Genomic DNA, 16421 nt, shown 5'->3' on the forward strand with positions numbered 1-16421 from the left:
TAATAGAAAATAACCTCTACCTGCTGCGGGACAATTAATACACGACGCACTAAACAGCCACTTTCCATACATTCACCGAAGGCTAAGCCACATTTCCTTGTTTTAGAACGAAGAGGGAAATTATTATTACCAGGCGCTGCATAGGCAAACAATTGGGAGCAATTATAATAGACAAAGGCAGCTCGTAGTGCCTGAGTCACAGGGTCTGTTGGCTACAAGACTGTAGTCTTGGTCACGTTTTGAAGTTGTAAAACGAATACAATCATATGACCGCGGGGCGGCAATATAACACTGTAGTGTTCACATGCCCCTGCAAAATCCGCCTCCTATTCCGCTCAGCACAAAATGTTGCGGTTTCCTCCTTTAACCCCTCTGATGTCAATAGCAGCATCTAAGTTGTTTACAGAGAATTGGGTTACTTCAATAAACTGTCAGGCCCTCCTACGCAATTGCAGGGTCCAGATGGTGGCCATGGGAACCGGAAGCCTAATAAGGGCCTCCTGGGATGCCAAGTACTGAAACCTATTTGCACCCTGACAGAGGCAGGCCCAATACCCCGAACAGTCAGTGTATTGACCACGAAAGCTCTTTACTATACAGAAGTATAGTAATGTGTTTTACAGCCATCAAAAGTTAAAGTACCCTAGTGGGACTTGAAAACATTATTTTAAAAGTTTAAACAAACAAGTTGAGAGAGAAGTAAAAAAAAAAAAATCGAGTTGAGCTCAGGAACTGAGAGGGTGCCATAGCTGTGAGGCGCCTGCTATTTAATACAGCAGACACCTGGTGGCAGAATCTATGGTCAGCATCAACTGTGGCTATGGACTTGTAATCCCTCAGATGCCATGGTTAGTTGCGACCACAGAATATCAGTGGTTATTTACCAGAAGTGCTGCACTCCTGATAACCAAAAGATTCCCCTGTGATGGGATTGCATTAGGTTGTTCTGGCAGCCTGGGGCTTTTGGACAGTCCAAGGCCTGCCATAACAAAGTTCCTGCCTTTGGCAGAGCTTGAAAGGAACATAGTGGTTCTCCAATAGGCTGCAATGGCAAATCATTGCAGTCTATCGTAAAATCAATTATTTGTTAAAATCCCCTAGGAGAACTATATTATAAGTAATAACCAACAGGGGTTTACCAAGGACAGAAGTTGTCAGACTAACCTGACTTGTTTTTATGAGGAGGTGAGTAGTAGACTGGACAGAGGGGCGGCTGTGGATGTAGTGTTTCTGGATTTTGCAAAGACTTTTGATACTGACCCTCATAGACGCTTAATAGGTAAAGTAAGGTCTATAGGCTTGGAAAGTATAGTCAGTAATTGGATTGAAAACTGGCTGACGGACCGTGTCCAGAGAGTTGTGGTCAATGATTCCTATTCAGAATGGTCACTGGTTATAAGTGGTTCTTATAATACACAGGGTAGCAGACAAAAGTATCTGTGAGCGATAATGTGACATATTAGGCCTAAATCCATGTATTACCAAAACCCCAAAACAATAGTCTTGCTATCCTGGGCACGGATAATTATATAATATATAATAATTTCTGGTCAGGATGACTGGAACAGCGGCCTGAACTGGCATAGCACACTTTCTTCTTTCTTGCCCAGCCTCCAGTGTCATCTTGGAGAGGGTTTTCAGCGCTGAAGGAGGGATGGCGTCACCAAAACGAACCAAGTTGTCCTCCGCCAGTATACAAAACAGCACTTTTGTCAAAATAAACGAAACCTGGATTGGGGAGGATTTTCACATTCCTCTGGATCTGGCCTTTTTGATGGTGCCCCATCTTGCCACTGTTGCTGTCTGCCAGCCATCCTGTCACAAACATACCTGAAGGTTCCATGGTGTAATGGTTAGCACTCTGGACTTTGAATCCAGTGATCCAAGTTCAAATCTCGGTGGGACCTGATTTTTCTTTTCTCTCTCTAACCTAACTGTACTTTTTCGCATTTCACCAGTAAAATATATATTATGATCAATTTAGAAACTCAAAAAGAATTTTCTTCCAATCACATAAGTGAACATCAATCAGCAACAACAAAGTGAACAACATCAACCAATAGCGATTCTTGGATGCTTTTAATCTTTTTGGGAAGTTATGTTAAGCAGCTGCCGTTGTAAGTCAGGATGGCCGAGCGGTCTAAGGCGCTGCGTTCAGGTCGCAGTCTCCCCTGGAGGCGTGGGTTCAAATCCCACTTCTGACATTATCTTTTCATGTTAAATATGATTCTTTTTATTTTTTTTATTAAACATTTTATTTATTTTGGTACAAAACAAAATGTGTATCACAGTACATTCTTATCAGGAATGAACACTATTAAAAGTATTACAGTGTTAACATGGCATCCATATAGCCAATTGTCAACACAGAATATTGTATAATAACAATTTACCATTCTAGCCCCACTAAAGTTATTTCCAAACCTTATTTCAATTCAACCCCACCTCCCCCCCATCCTCCCCCCTTCCTACCCCGGTCTGGATGTGCCTCCTCTCAGCTAAGTCTCATAGTTCAATACAATGTGAAAAAGTATCTATAAAACCTTAAGATGTCCCAACTGTCCTTTGATATCCTTTGTCAGGTACCATTCTGTGTGTTTATAATTATGCATGACATTTTGTATTTCTACATTTGTCAGATGTTTGCCAATAAAGGTCTGCCATTTGTTTAAGAAGATAGTAGAAATATGTTTTTTATTTTTTTCTGCTTCCAATTGTCCATTAATATAAAGTATCGCATTTGCCCCTGGAACTCCCTGTCTGATGGTGTATGTGGCGTTAGCCATTTATTTAATAGGCATCTCAAAGCTACCAATAAAACCCCATCTATCAATCTCGGTATCTTTTTCCCTTCAGGAAAACTATGAAACAAAACTACGAGTGGCTCACATGGTAGTTCTATCTGCCAAGTCTGTTTGATCCAAGATAGTATCCATCTCCAGTAGGTTTGTACCATTGGGCAGGACCATATACAATGATCCAAATCTGCCCTTGATTGGTTACATTTTGGACATGCTGTTATCCTTTCGGGAGCCACATCCGAGGCAGGTAGATTAAAGAGGACCTTTCACTACAATAAAAAATCTAAACTAAGCATACAGACATGGAGAGCGGCGCCCAGGGATCTACCTGCACTTACTATTATCCCTGGGCGCCACTCCGTTCTCCTGGTATAGTCACCGGTATCTTCAGATTTTCGGCTCAACTGGGAGGAGCCTGCCGGCGTCTCCTTCTCCCAGGCTGTAGCCCTGGCCAATCGCAGCGCTCAGCTCATAGCCTGAGAGTTATTTTTTTCTCTCAGGCTATGAGCTGAGCGCTGCGATTGGCCAGCACTCCAGCCTGGGAGAAGGAGACGCCGGCAGGCTCCTCCCAGTTGAGCCGAAAATCTGAAGATACCGGAGCCTATACCGGGAGAACGGAGCGGCGCCCAGGGATAATAGTAAGTGCAGGGAGATCCCTGGGCGTCGCTCTCCATGTCTGTATGCTTAGTTTAGATTTTTTATTGTAGTGAAAGGTCCTCTTTAGATGCAAATATTGCTCAATGTGTGAGCCTAAACTGCGTCTCTCTCCATCCCTCACATGTGACGGCCTTCCTAACTCTCATCCACCCATTCATCAACTTATCCTTCCACTCCATTGTTCCCAGTAATGATTTCCACTCCGAGAATAGATGAGCCTGAGTTTTATCATTTTCTCTTTCCCTCAAGGATTTATAGATGGTTGAGGGCGAAAGTTTGTGTTCTTTTTGTCCTAGTAAAGTGTCAAAACAATTAGTGACGTATCCCTGACTAACATCTCTTGATCTAGCTTTACAGAAAGACAGTACTTGATAAAATTGTAGAACGTGACTCCGTGACTGTGAAAGCGCATATTTGTCTTGGAATTCTGACAGAGACAGATATCGAGCTTCCTTGTCATGGAGTAAGTGTTTTAAGGAGTATATTCCTCTAGACTTCCACGTGCGAAACCATTTATTGTTATTACCTGCTTTGAATTCTGGATGGTTCCATAAAGGCATATGTTTGGAAGACAAAAATACGAGCCAAAATAATTTCCTCACTTCCTTCCAAGTCACTACTGTGTCCCTAATCATCACTGACAACTTGATATCTGGAGGTAGAGATGCCAGTCTGGAATGCAATAGAGCTCTCAAGTCCCACCCTGCGGCCAGTTCCTTTTCCAATAAAGTATTTGAATAATGAGAGGTCTGATGCAGCCAATCTCTACAAGGTAAAAAGAGGCTTGCTAGATTATATCTCCTCAGATCTGGAAATTTAACCCTACCTTTATCCGATGGAGACCACAGCGTTTTCATAGCTATTCCCGGTTTTCTACCTGCCCATACAAATCTCGAGAATGCTTTGTTTAATGATTGTATATCCTTGTGTCGGATTAACACAGGTATAGTCTGCATCGGATAAAGCAGCTTAGGGAAACTAATCATCTTTATCAGATGACATCTACCTAACATAGAAAGCGGCAACTTCGGCCACCTAAGCAGTTTTTACGTAATCCCATTTATCAGAGGGACATAATTAAGGGTGTAGAAAGAATGGGGAGACCTTCCTATTTTGATCCCCAGGTAAGTGATGTAATTTTTGGCTATCAAGACTGGACAGTTTTGTATTAAAGACTGTCTCCCCTTATTTCCAGTTCCAACAAATAGTAACTCACATTTTCCTGTGTTGACCTTAAAACCTGAATATTTCCGAAATTCCTCTATTGCCTCAAAAATCTTGTGGAGATCCCTTAAAGGATTAGCTAGAAACAGAATAATGTCATCCGCGAAGAGAGATATACGAACTGTTCTGGATCCAATTTTGATTCCTTCAAATATATCTGCTGTTTCCAAATAGCGCGCTAGTGGTTCTATTGCGATGTTAAACAATAAAGGTGATAGGGGGCATCCCTGTCTGGTGCCTTTTAATAACTGGAAGGGTTTTGATAAGAAACCAGGAATAGCTATTTGTGCTTTAGGGTTATTATATAACGCTCCCACATATGTCCTAAAAGCCCCTGTTATGAGCATACGGTCCATCACCATGTCCAACCAGCTCCACCCCACATTGTCAAAAGCCTTTTCGGCGTCAATGGTAAGGAGAGCTGGTGTCTCCCGTCCCGTATGTTTACGATGCGTGTGGTCTAGCACTGTAAGAACCCTTCGCATATTAAAAACGGCAGAGCGGCCCTTTACAAAGCCTACCTGGGATGGACCTATTAAGGCTACTTTCACACTTGCGTTCGGAGCGGATCCGTCTGGTGTCTGCACAGATCCGCTCCTATAATGCAAACAATGGTATCCGTTCAGAACGGATCTGTCTGCATTTTATTTCACAAAAAAAATCTAAGTGTGAAAGTTAGTCAGATGGTTCCGTCCAGACTTTGCATTGAAAGTCAATGGGGGACGGGTCCGTTTGAAAATTGCACCATATTGTGTCAACTTCAAACGGATCCGTCCCCATTGACTTACATTGTAAGTCTGGGCGGATCCGTTTGGCTCAGCACGGCCAGGCGGACACCCGAACCCTGCAAGCTGTGTTCGTGTGTGTCCGCCTGCTGAGCGGAACGGAGGCCAAGCGGAGCCAGACTGCGGCATTCTGAGCAGATCCGCATCCACTCAGAATGCATTGGGGCCGTACGGATACGTTCGGGGCCGCTTGTGAGAGCCTTCAAACGGAGCTCACAAGCGGAACCCCGAACGCAAGTGTGAAAGTAGCCTAAATCTGGTAAAATGTTTGCTAGCCTATCAGCCATTATTTTTGAGAACATCTTATGATCCACATTTATAAGAGATATTGGGCGATAGGATGCGAGTATTAGTGGGTCTTTCCCTGGTTTTGGCAGAAGTCGGATGTAGGCTCTATTATTTTTTATCGTTTTAGCCTGACCACTTAGAACATCATTAAAACCTTCAGTTAACAATTGGGTTATATCCTCCCTTAATATTTTATAGAACTCCCCTGAGTATCCATCCGGTCCAGGTGCTTTGCATAATATGATTTTTTTTTAACCTGGCCTGAAAAAACTATGACAAAGTCCTTAACCCCTTAAAGACCCTGCCATTTTTCACCTTAAAGGGAACCTGTCACCGGGATTTTGTGTATAGAGCTGAGGACATGGGTTGCTAGATGGCCGCTAGCACATCCGCAATACCCAGTCCCCATAGCTCTGTGTGCTTTTATTGTGTAAAAAAAAACGATTTGATACATATGCAAATTAACCTGAGATGAGTCCTGTACCTGACTCATCTCAGGGACACGACTCATCTAAGGTTAATTTGTATATGTATCAAATTGGTGTTTTTACACAATAAAAGCACACAGAGCTATGGGGACTGGGTATTGCGGATGTGCTAAAGGACATCTAGCAACCCATGTCCTCAGCTCTATACCCAAAATCCAGGTAACAGGTTCCCTTTAAGGACCAGGCCATTTTTAGCAAATCTCACATATGTCACTTTATGTGGTAATAACTTTAAAACGCTTTTACATATCCAGGCCATTCTGAGATTGTTTTCTTGTCACATATTGTACTTGACAGTGGTAAAATAGAGTAAAAATTTTTTAATTTTTATTTATTAAAAAAATACCAAATTAAGCAAAAAATAGAAAAATTAGCAAATTTCCAAATTTCAATTTCCCTACTTTCATAATAGATAGTAATAACTTCAAAAATAGTTATTACTTTACATTTCCCATATGTCTACTTCATGTTTGAATAATTTTGAAAATGACATTTTATTTTTTTTGGAACGTTAGAAGTCTTAGAAGTTTAGAAGCAAATCTTAAAATTCTTAAGAACATTTCCAAAACCCAATTTTTTCATGACCAGTTCAGTTATGAAGTCACTTTCTGGGGCTTACATATTAGAAACCACCCATAAATCACCCCATTTTAGCAACTACCCCCCTCAAGCTATTCAAAACTGATTTTACAAACTTTGTTAACCCTTTAGATGGCCCACGAGAATTAAATGAAAATGGGAATGAAATTTCAAAATTTTACTTTTTTTAGCAAATTTTAAATTTTAATCTATTTTTTCAAAATCTATCACCCTGAATCTGGAGTTTACAGAAACACCCCACGTGTGCTCAAAAACCGAAGTATGGGCGCACAGCAGGTTTCAGAGTGGAAAGAGCACCATATGGCTTTTGGAGAGCGGATTTAGCTGGAATAGTAATTGGGAGCTATGTCGCATATGAAGACACCCTGAGGTGGCGCTACAATGGAAACCCCCAAAAAGTGACCCCATTCTGGAAACTACACCCCTCAAGGAATATTTCAAGGTGTGTAATGAGCACTTTGACCCATCGGGCGTTTCACAGAATTAGGAAACGCTTGGCTGTGAAAATGAAAAATTAAAAATTTTTGCAGAATAAGTTGCTTTCCACCCACATTTTTCACTTTCACAAGGGGTAATAGGACACAATGCACCCCAAATTTTTCTACCCATTTCCCCCTGAATACGCCAACACCCAATATGTGCTCAAAAAATTATGTATGGGTGCATGTCAGGGTCCAAAAGGGAAGTAACGCCATAGAGCTTTTTGAGGACATATTTTGCAGGATTTGCTTTTGTGAGCTATGCTGCATTTAAAGAAACCCTGAGCTACCCCTAGAGTGGAAACCCCCAAAAGTGACCCCATTCTGGAAACTACACCCTTCAAGGAATATTTCAAGATGTGTAGAGATAACTTTGTCCTCAAAGGTAAATCATGGAATTGTCTGTGAAAATAAAAAAATATTTTTTTTTCCAGAAAAAATTGACTTTAGGCCCAAATTTTTCACTTTCAAAAGGGGGAAATGTACCCCTAATTTATTGCCCATTTTCTCCTGATTACAGCAATACCCCATATGTGCTTGTATACTGCTATATGGGCGTACCACAGGGGTCAGAAGGAAAGGAGCACCAAATGGATTCTGGAAGGCAGATTTCACCAGAATAATTCAAAGGCGCCATCTTGCAATTGAACACACCCTGAGGTAACCCTAGAGTGGAAACCCCAAAAAAGTTACCCCATTCTGGAAACTACACCCCTCAAGGAATATTTCAAGGTGTGTAGTGAGCACTGTGACCCATCGGGCATTTCACAGAATTAGGAAACGCGTGGCTGTGAAAATGAAAAATTATAATTCTTTCCAGAAAAATGGAATGTAGGCCCAAATTTTTCACTTTCATAAGGGGGAACTAGAGAAAATGTACCCGCTAATGTATTGCCCATTTTCTCTGGATTATAGGAATACCCTATATGTGCTTGTATACTGCTATATGGGCGTACCACAGGGGTCAGAAGGAAAGGCGCACCAAATGGCTTCTGGAAGGCAGATTTCACCGGAATAATTCACAGGCGCCATCTTGCAATTGAACACACCCTGAGGTACCCCTAGAATGGAAACCACAAAAAAGTTACCACATTATGAAAACTACACCTCTCAAGGAATATTTCAAGGTGTGTATTGAGCACTTTGACCTATCAGGCGTTTAACAGAATTAGGAAACGCTTGGCTATGAAAATAAAAAATGACAATTTTTTCTAGAAAAAGTTGCTTTACACCCACATTTTTCACTTTCACAAGGGGTAAAAAGACAAAATGCACCCCACATCTTGTTACCCATTTACCCCCGAATACGCCAGCGCCCCATATGTGCTCAAAAAATTATGTATGGCCGCACGGCAGGCTTCAGAGTGGAAGGAGCATTATATGGCGGTTAGGAGAGAGGATTTAGCTGGAATGGTAATTGGGAGCTATGTCGCATATGAAGACAACCTGAGGTGGGCCTATAGTGGAAACCCCAAAAAGTGACCCCATTCCAGAAACTACACCCCCATACGAATATTTTAAGTGGTGGAAAGAGTTTTGGCGCACAGCAGGCCTCTACAGGCAAAGTGCAAAATATAGTTTTTGCAGGCCTAAATTGGCAGACATGGATTTTAGCTGCCATGTCGCATTTAAATAATTTCCTGAGGTCCCCAGAAATGAAAAACCCCAAAATGTGACCCCATTTCAGAAACAGCACCCCTGTACGAACATTTTAAGTGGTGGAAAGGGTACTTTTTACCAAACAGGTGTCTCACAGAAGGCAGAAATACTAGAGAGAGGACTTCAAAGCACACATTTGTAAAAATCAAAAATTACTAGCAGACCCCAATTTTTCACTTTCACAAGGTGTTAAAGGAGAAAATGCACCCCGGTATATGTTCCCCATTTTCTCCCCATTTTGCGAACACCCCATATGTGCTCGTAGCCCGCTGTTATTCTGATATTCTGGAAAGAAGGAACCTTAGGCCTAAAGTACGGGAGAAATCTTAAAAGGACCCGGTCTTGCAAAAAAATGGTATAGGGCTCGTGCGCTGATAGAGCTTGAAGCTCAGAGACCCTCTTGGCCGAAGTGACAGCAAGAAGAAAAAACAAGTTTTCATGTGACAAACTTGAAATCTACCTCCTCCAAAGGCTCAAAGGGGGGAGATGCTAACCCCCTGAGAACTACTGATAAATCCCATTGAGGGATGGGTTTCAGTACTGGAGGCTTTAATCTTTCAGATCCTTTAAGGAACCGTTTAATGAGCGGGTCCTGCGAAAAAGACTTGTTGAAACAAGCTGGAATGGCTGAAACTTGACCCCTCAAGATAGATGGAGCAAGGCCTTTGTCACGGCCATCTTGCAGTAACTTTAGGATGATGGGGAGGGGCGGATCTGCAGACGCCACCTCCTTTGAGGAACACCAAGAAGAGAATATCCTCATAATCTGTGAGTAGGCTCTCTTAGTAGAGTCTGCTCTTGAATGAGACTGCGTTCTCAGGACCGACTCTGAAAGCCCTTCTATTCTGGGAAGGGACTGATCAACCTCCAGGCTGTCAGGTTGAACCTGTGCAGATCTGGGCAGAGGTGAGTGTCCCATGACACCAGGGTCTGCCGTGGGGGAAGCCTCCAATAATGTCCCCGACTCATCTGAATGAGCTGGGTAAACCAGGATCTCTTGGGCCAAAACGGTATGATGGCTATTACCGAGGCCTGATCCTGACGAATTTTCATCAATACCCTCGGTATCATGGAAAAGGGAGGGAAGATGTAAGCCAGCCTGAACCTCCAGGATATTGACAGAACATCTATTGCCAGGGGGTTTTCCTCCCTGTAAAGGGAGCAAAACCTCTCCACCTTGACGTTGAACCTTGTTGCCATAAGATCCACCTCTGGCATTCCACACTTGAGGACTATCTGCTTGAATATCTCCGGATGTAAAGACCACTCCACTGTTGGAAGACCGCGGCTCAACCGATCTGCTATCATATTGAGGGAACCTCGAATGTGGATCGCAGATAAGTGTGAAAAGTTCAATTCTGCCCAATCCAGAATCACCCTGATCTCTGATAAGAGGGTATATGATCTTGTGCCTCCCTGCTTGTTGATGTAAAGTGCCGCAGTCATATTGTCTGACTGGACTTTCACCGCTTTGCCCCGGATCTGAGGGGCGAAGTGAAGGAGGGCTAGCCGGATAGCTTGAATCTCGCGGAGATTGGATGAGAGGAGCCGCTCCTGAGGAGACCAGGATCTGTGCACTGGAGAATCGTCTAGATGAGCACCCCAGCCTACTTGGGACACATCTGTTGTCAATATGACCCAGGTTGGCTGGGTCATAGACTTCCCGTCTAAAAGATGGCTCCACCATCTGAGGGAATGCCGAGTTTGCCAAGACAGGGAGCACAGGGAGTTCAGCCCGGCGGGGCTGCCATTCCATTTGGAGAGAACCTCCGACTGCAGCGGCCGGAGGTGCCATAAAGCCCAAGGGACTGCTTACGCAGAAGCTGACATGAGCCCCAACATCTTCATGAGAGTCCAAATTGGAACTCGCCAAGGCACGGATAGGAATTCTGCCATGTTCTATATTCGGGATCTTCTTTCTGGGGTCAACCGGAGAGATCTCCCAACCGCGATCCTGAGATATTTCCTGGAAGTAGGATGAATCGGGATGTGCAAATATGCATCCTTGAGGTCCAGGGTTGCCGTCACATCTCCAGGATTGAGAACGTGAACAACTGACCTGATGGTTTCCATACGGAACCTTACTTTCCTTACGTATCGATTGAAGAATCTCAAATCGATAATCATCCGGAGATCCCCTGACGCCTTGGGAACCAGAAACACTGGTGAGTAAATCCCTAAGCCCCGTTCCCCTGCCGGAACCTCCTCCAGAGCCCCCTTGTGGATGTAATCCTGAATGTAAGCCTCCAGAACCGACTGCCTTGCGGCCTGTGGAAGTTTGGTTCTGATGAACCTGTCCGGAGACAGAGAAAGAAGATTGATTGAGTACCCTTCTGATATGACATTCAGGACCCAGGGATCTGAAATCTCTCGGATCCAGATGTCCTTGAAGTGGGAGAGTTGACCTCCAATGGGAAGATGAGGCAGAGGAGTGGGGAAGTCGTCTGGCAGGATGGCAGGAGTCACGGGAGTCATCCAAGAGCCTTGAGGAGGCCCGTAGTCAGGAGGTGGATTTTTTATCCTTGGCTCCTTCACGAGAGCGCCTCGAACCTCGTTGCTGCGCTCCCCAGTCCCTCCGGGCTCTTGACTGCTGGTCAGACCTACCACCACGGTTTTGTCTGCCCCGCCCCCGAAAGGACTGTTGGGGAAGACTCTTCCCCTTTTAATCTGACAGGTCTTCCATAATCTTATCCAACTCTGAGTCGAACAAACAGTTGGGCTCAAAGGGAAGGCGAAGACTCCATAGGAGTCTGAGTAGGAAGCCTCTCATCCAGCAGGCTTATAACCCCTTTGATGGATCCATCAACATAGGTCTTTACCCACTGATACATATCCTGCATCGTAGGTTCGGTGGAAGGTTGAACCCTCGGACGGCAGCCGTCACACCTGGAGTAGGGACAGCTATCCTCCAAAAGCGCGCTACAATCATAGCACGAAAAATGTTTCCGCTTGGAAACCGCCTTTCTGCCATTTGAATCCTGTGGAGGCTTTTATTTTTTTTTTTTCTTAAAGTCAACGGAACAAGGGATTCCCAACCAGTCTCCCAAGCTGGTTCCTACCAAGCCCCAAGCTGCTTATCTTCTGCGATCTGACGAGTGCAGGTAAATTCAGCTTAGAATAACCGTTGACCGACCCCACTGCGGGAAAAAGAAAAAAAGGATAAGTAAAACATTTGTAAACAACCAATAAATGTTTCAGGAGAAAGGTAAAAGAAAAGGCAGACTGGCGGATAGCTGAAAATGAGGACCAGAAATAAGGCACCAACAAGTGGAGGAACACCAGCTTATGGGACTCTGGGAGCTACAAAATACGGCTAAATATATGTATTAGGTACACGTCCTTATGATATAACAAGCAAAATTATTGAACAGGACGCTTAAAATGGAGCAAAATAATAATATTTTATTCGTGCTCATATAGGAAAGGGGGTGAAACCTATGTAAATCAACTAGGACTGATCCGTCTGTCCTGCATGGTCTAACCTCATGTTAAATCGTTGACACTACCTAAAGGGTGTATAGGAGGTCTATTGTAAATATCATGAGGGGATAGACGGACTAAAATATCTAAAATCCACCGCACTGACACTCGGATATGGTACTCCGAACGGCAAGGTACTGCCTGACCAATTGTAATGTGCTGACGGAGATAGATGCTGTGTGTTGTAATCCCTGGGTAACCTGGATCTGAGTCACAGATCAATCACAGGAGCTAACACACACTGCAACTAATTGAACTGACCAGTGACCAATCTATCACTGAACAGCGGTGGTTAGTGTGAGGAGCGGCTGTGCACTATGCCGACTCACAGACTCTATCCACCATGTAGGTGAGTAAACCACATAGACCAATACTGATGCTGGCTGACAATAAACGCCAACAACCAGCAGGTCTGTACACACTGAGCTACGGCTCTACGCGTTTCTGTGCAGATTGTTACATGCACGTCATCAGGAGCCAAGTAGCCACTACACCTAGACTGCCTAAAGCCGATCACAGAGGTTTGGAATCGGCCTTCTATACAGTGTTTAGTCAAGCTACACCGAATCCTAGTGTGGGAGACGGTGTGCTGATTGTTGCGTATGGTCTCGGCTCTGTACTGGCCGCGATTTAAAGAGGAACACCACGCCCCCAAGAACACGCCTCCTGCCGGCAGCCAATCCACCAGATGAGACAACCATACTGGGCTGGTCCGCTGACGGCAGTGGAGGAATCAGGAAGTGTTCAGGGGGTCAGCGCACAGCGCTGTATCATAACTCAATAACAGGGAAATATCGGCGGCTTACTGCATGACAGGCAGCAGTACTCAAAAAGCAAAATCGGAATCCTGTAGGTAAGCAACCAGTATCAAAACCATATGATAGTACAATTGCAAGCGATGACATCACTGGAATGTGTGATGGATACCCATATATTATAATGAATAGCCAACATATGTGGATGAGTAAACATGTCACCCTATCACAATGACATGTTGTCAAACAGAATGTCAAGCACATATCATCCAGTAAAGGACACATATGAAAAGAGAGAACACCGATGATATAATCAAATGAACGGAACAACGGAACACCTATGATCCAGTCAGATAAACGGAACATAGGAAATTGCATCATTTAGACCATTAGGCTTGATGGTCCCCAGCCTAAAGATCCATTGTGCCTCCTTTTGTAAGAGAATGCGATCCAGGTCACCTCCTCGCGGTGATCTCTTCACAGTGTCAATGCCCTGAAATTTAATAACGGAAGCATTAACACTGTGGCATTCAACCACATGGCGGGCGATAGGCGTGTCCTGACATTTGTTAATATCAGATACATGTTCCCCTATACGCCGTCTAAGCTCCCGTATTGTTTTCCCGACGTATTTCAGGCTGCATTTACATGTCATCAGATAGACCACGCCAGTGGTTTTACAATTCACAAACGGTCTGATGAAGAATGTTCTGTCAGAAACATAGCCGGAAAATGATTTGTTCTTATTGATGTAGCCACAAAACTTGCAAGAGCCACAGGGAAACGTTCCCGAGACGGGATTGTGTAACCAGGTATGTTGTCTAGGACTCTGGTACATACTGTGAACCAAAATGTCACGCAGGTTTTGGCTACGACGGAAAGTAATCGCTGGTTTGTCCGGGATAAGATGACCAATATCCGTGTCAGATCTCAGAATGTCCCAATATTCAGATAGCACATTGCGCACTTGATCATGAGCGCTATCAAACGTACCAATGATCCGCATGCTCTCCATCCCTTGTGGATTTAGTTTGGGAGATAGTAGCGAATCTCTGTTGAGACTCAAAGAATGTTGGTAGGCTTCTTTGAGTAATTGGGATGGATAACCTCGAGATAGAAATCTATCTTGAAGGTCCACGGCGGCTTTTCTGAAGTCCGACAGCTGGGAACAATTCCTACGGGCCCTTAAATATTGTCCCTTAGGGATCCCTCGTTTGAGGGCTTTTGGGTGACCACTCTCCCACCTGAGTAGGCTATTAGTAGCAGTAGTTTTTCTGTACATGCTGGTGACAATATCACCAGAGGTGTTAAGTTTAATGGTCAAATCCAAAAATGAAATCTGGCTCTCATTTATTTCCGAGGTGAAAAATAGACCCAGCTCGTTGTTGTTCAGAGCCGCCACAAATTCATGGAACAACGTGGTGCTGGCCCCCCAGAGGGATCAGCACATCATCTATGTATCTGATCCACAGGGGGACAGCTCCAACAAAATGTTCCATGTCATCAGAAAAAAACAGCTCCCTTTCCCACCAGCCCAGGAAGAGATTCGCAAAAGTCGGGGCACAAGGACTGCCCATTGCGACTCCCCTGAGCTGGTGGAAAATCTTGCCGTCAAATAAGAACACATTACGCGTCAATATGAACTCAAGGAGTTCCATGATAAAGGCATTATGGCCTAGCAGATGCTCACCCCTCTGTTGGAGCTAGCTTAAAAAGCATGTGCAGCCAGAGAATGACCTGGTTCACAATGTTTCCTTAAATAGGGGAAGGAGTGGGCTCAGAGCCGAGTCCCCGCCCCCAGAGGAGAAAACACATAACAGTAAATAAAAAGGTTTCCCCCAGGAAGGAATACAATAAAACCTCCAACCGGAGGGAAAATCGCAGATTATATATAAAAAAATCGCAATAATGACGCGAAATCGCGTCGCAAGGAAAAAATTCCGGAAGTGACGTCAAATTCGGAAGATGGCGGCGCCCAGCGGCCGCAAGGAAAAGGACCGAGGATGCCGAAAAACGCACCGCAGCGAAGCACCGCTGCGCAGCACCGGCAGCAGGTAAGCTGCCGGACAAGCCATAGTAGTAAAAGCGGAGGCAAAGCCCGCAGATAACATGAAAAAAAGATTCCCCCCTAAGAGAGGGGGAATCACCGCCTAGTCCACCTGTCCGGAGGACAGAAAAAAACACAATGGGCTAGAGGTGATTCCCTCCTTTATAGGGGAGGTTTAAGTGTTTAATTATTACTTGGGCTCATTAAAATTCTGCCGGTCCTACCAGATTTTAGCTGCCATGTCGCATTAAAAAAATTTCCTGAGGTCCCCAGAAATGAAAAACCCCAAGTGACCCCATTTTGGAAACAGCACCCCTGTACGAACATTTTAAGTGGTGGAAAGGGTACTTTTTACCAAACAGGTGTTGGATTGATTCAAATCGCTTCCGAATCATGGTTTGACTGTAAGGCCTCATGCACACGGCCGTTGTTTTGGTCCGCATCCGAGCCGCAGTTTTGGCGGCTCGGATGCGGACCCATTCACTTCAATAGGGGCGCAAAATATGCGGACAGCACTCCGTGTGCTGTCGGCATCCGTTGCTCCGTTCCGTGTCCCCGCAAAAAAATAAATAATATGTCCTATTCTTGTCTGCGCTTTGCGGACAAGAATAGGCAGTTATATTAAAGGCTGTCTGTGCCATTCCGCAAATTGTGGAACGCGCACGGATGCCATCCGTGTTTTTGTGGACCGCAAAACACACCACTGTCGTGTGCATGTAGCCTATATTGGAGTCTGGTAGAAAATGTCAGAACTCCAACGTTTGGCTTCTTTACTATGCCCATATGCAGCACGAGTCCCCAAAACTTCTTAATCTCTGCTGCATCTACTGGGGTCCAACCTAGGGGTCTAGCATATGGCGAACTAGGGTTCTGAGCAATGATTTGTTGGATGTACAAATTGGTTTGGGCCACCATTAGATTTACAAAATCTTCAGAGAAGAAGATTTGGAAAAAATCTAGCTCAGTGAAGTCCGCACAATCTATCTGAATTCCTGAGTTGCCCACAAACTCAGGAATTTGGGGCTGATAATCGTCAGGGGTGGGGCCCATGTGGGCTCACTCTGGGGGGCTGCCTCCGCTGCTACCCTGGGGCGCCTTCTAGAGGGTCCCTCATCAGCAGATGATGATGATGATGATGAGGGGGAGAAATAGAGGAAA

At 44.5% G+C, this 16421-nt stretch overlaps 2 non-coding genes across 2 annotated transcripts; both read left to right on the plus strand.

The window, feature by feature from the left end:
* Window positions 1-1835: 1835 nt before the first annotated feature.
* Window positions 1836-1907, plus strand: TRNAQ-UUG. Its single transcript has one exon. It is a non-coding gene; the product is annotated as a tRNA-Gln (tRNA).
* Window positions 1908-2121: 214 nt separating this feature from the next.
* TRNAL-CAG lies at window positions 2122-2204 on the plus strand. The gene has a single exon. It is a non-coding gene; the product is annotated as a tRNA-Leu (tRNA).
* The last annotated feature ends 14217 nt before the right edge of the window (window positions 2205-16421 follow it).

This window comes from Bufo bufo, chromosome 10, assembly GCF_905171765.1.
Source record: "Bufo bufo chromosome 10, aBufBuf1.1, whole genome shotgun sequence".
Lineage (NCBI taxonomy): Eukaryota > Metazoa > Chordata > Amphibia > Anura > Bufonidae > Bufo > Bufo bufo.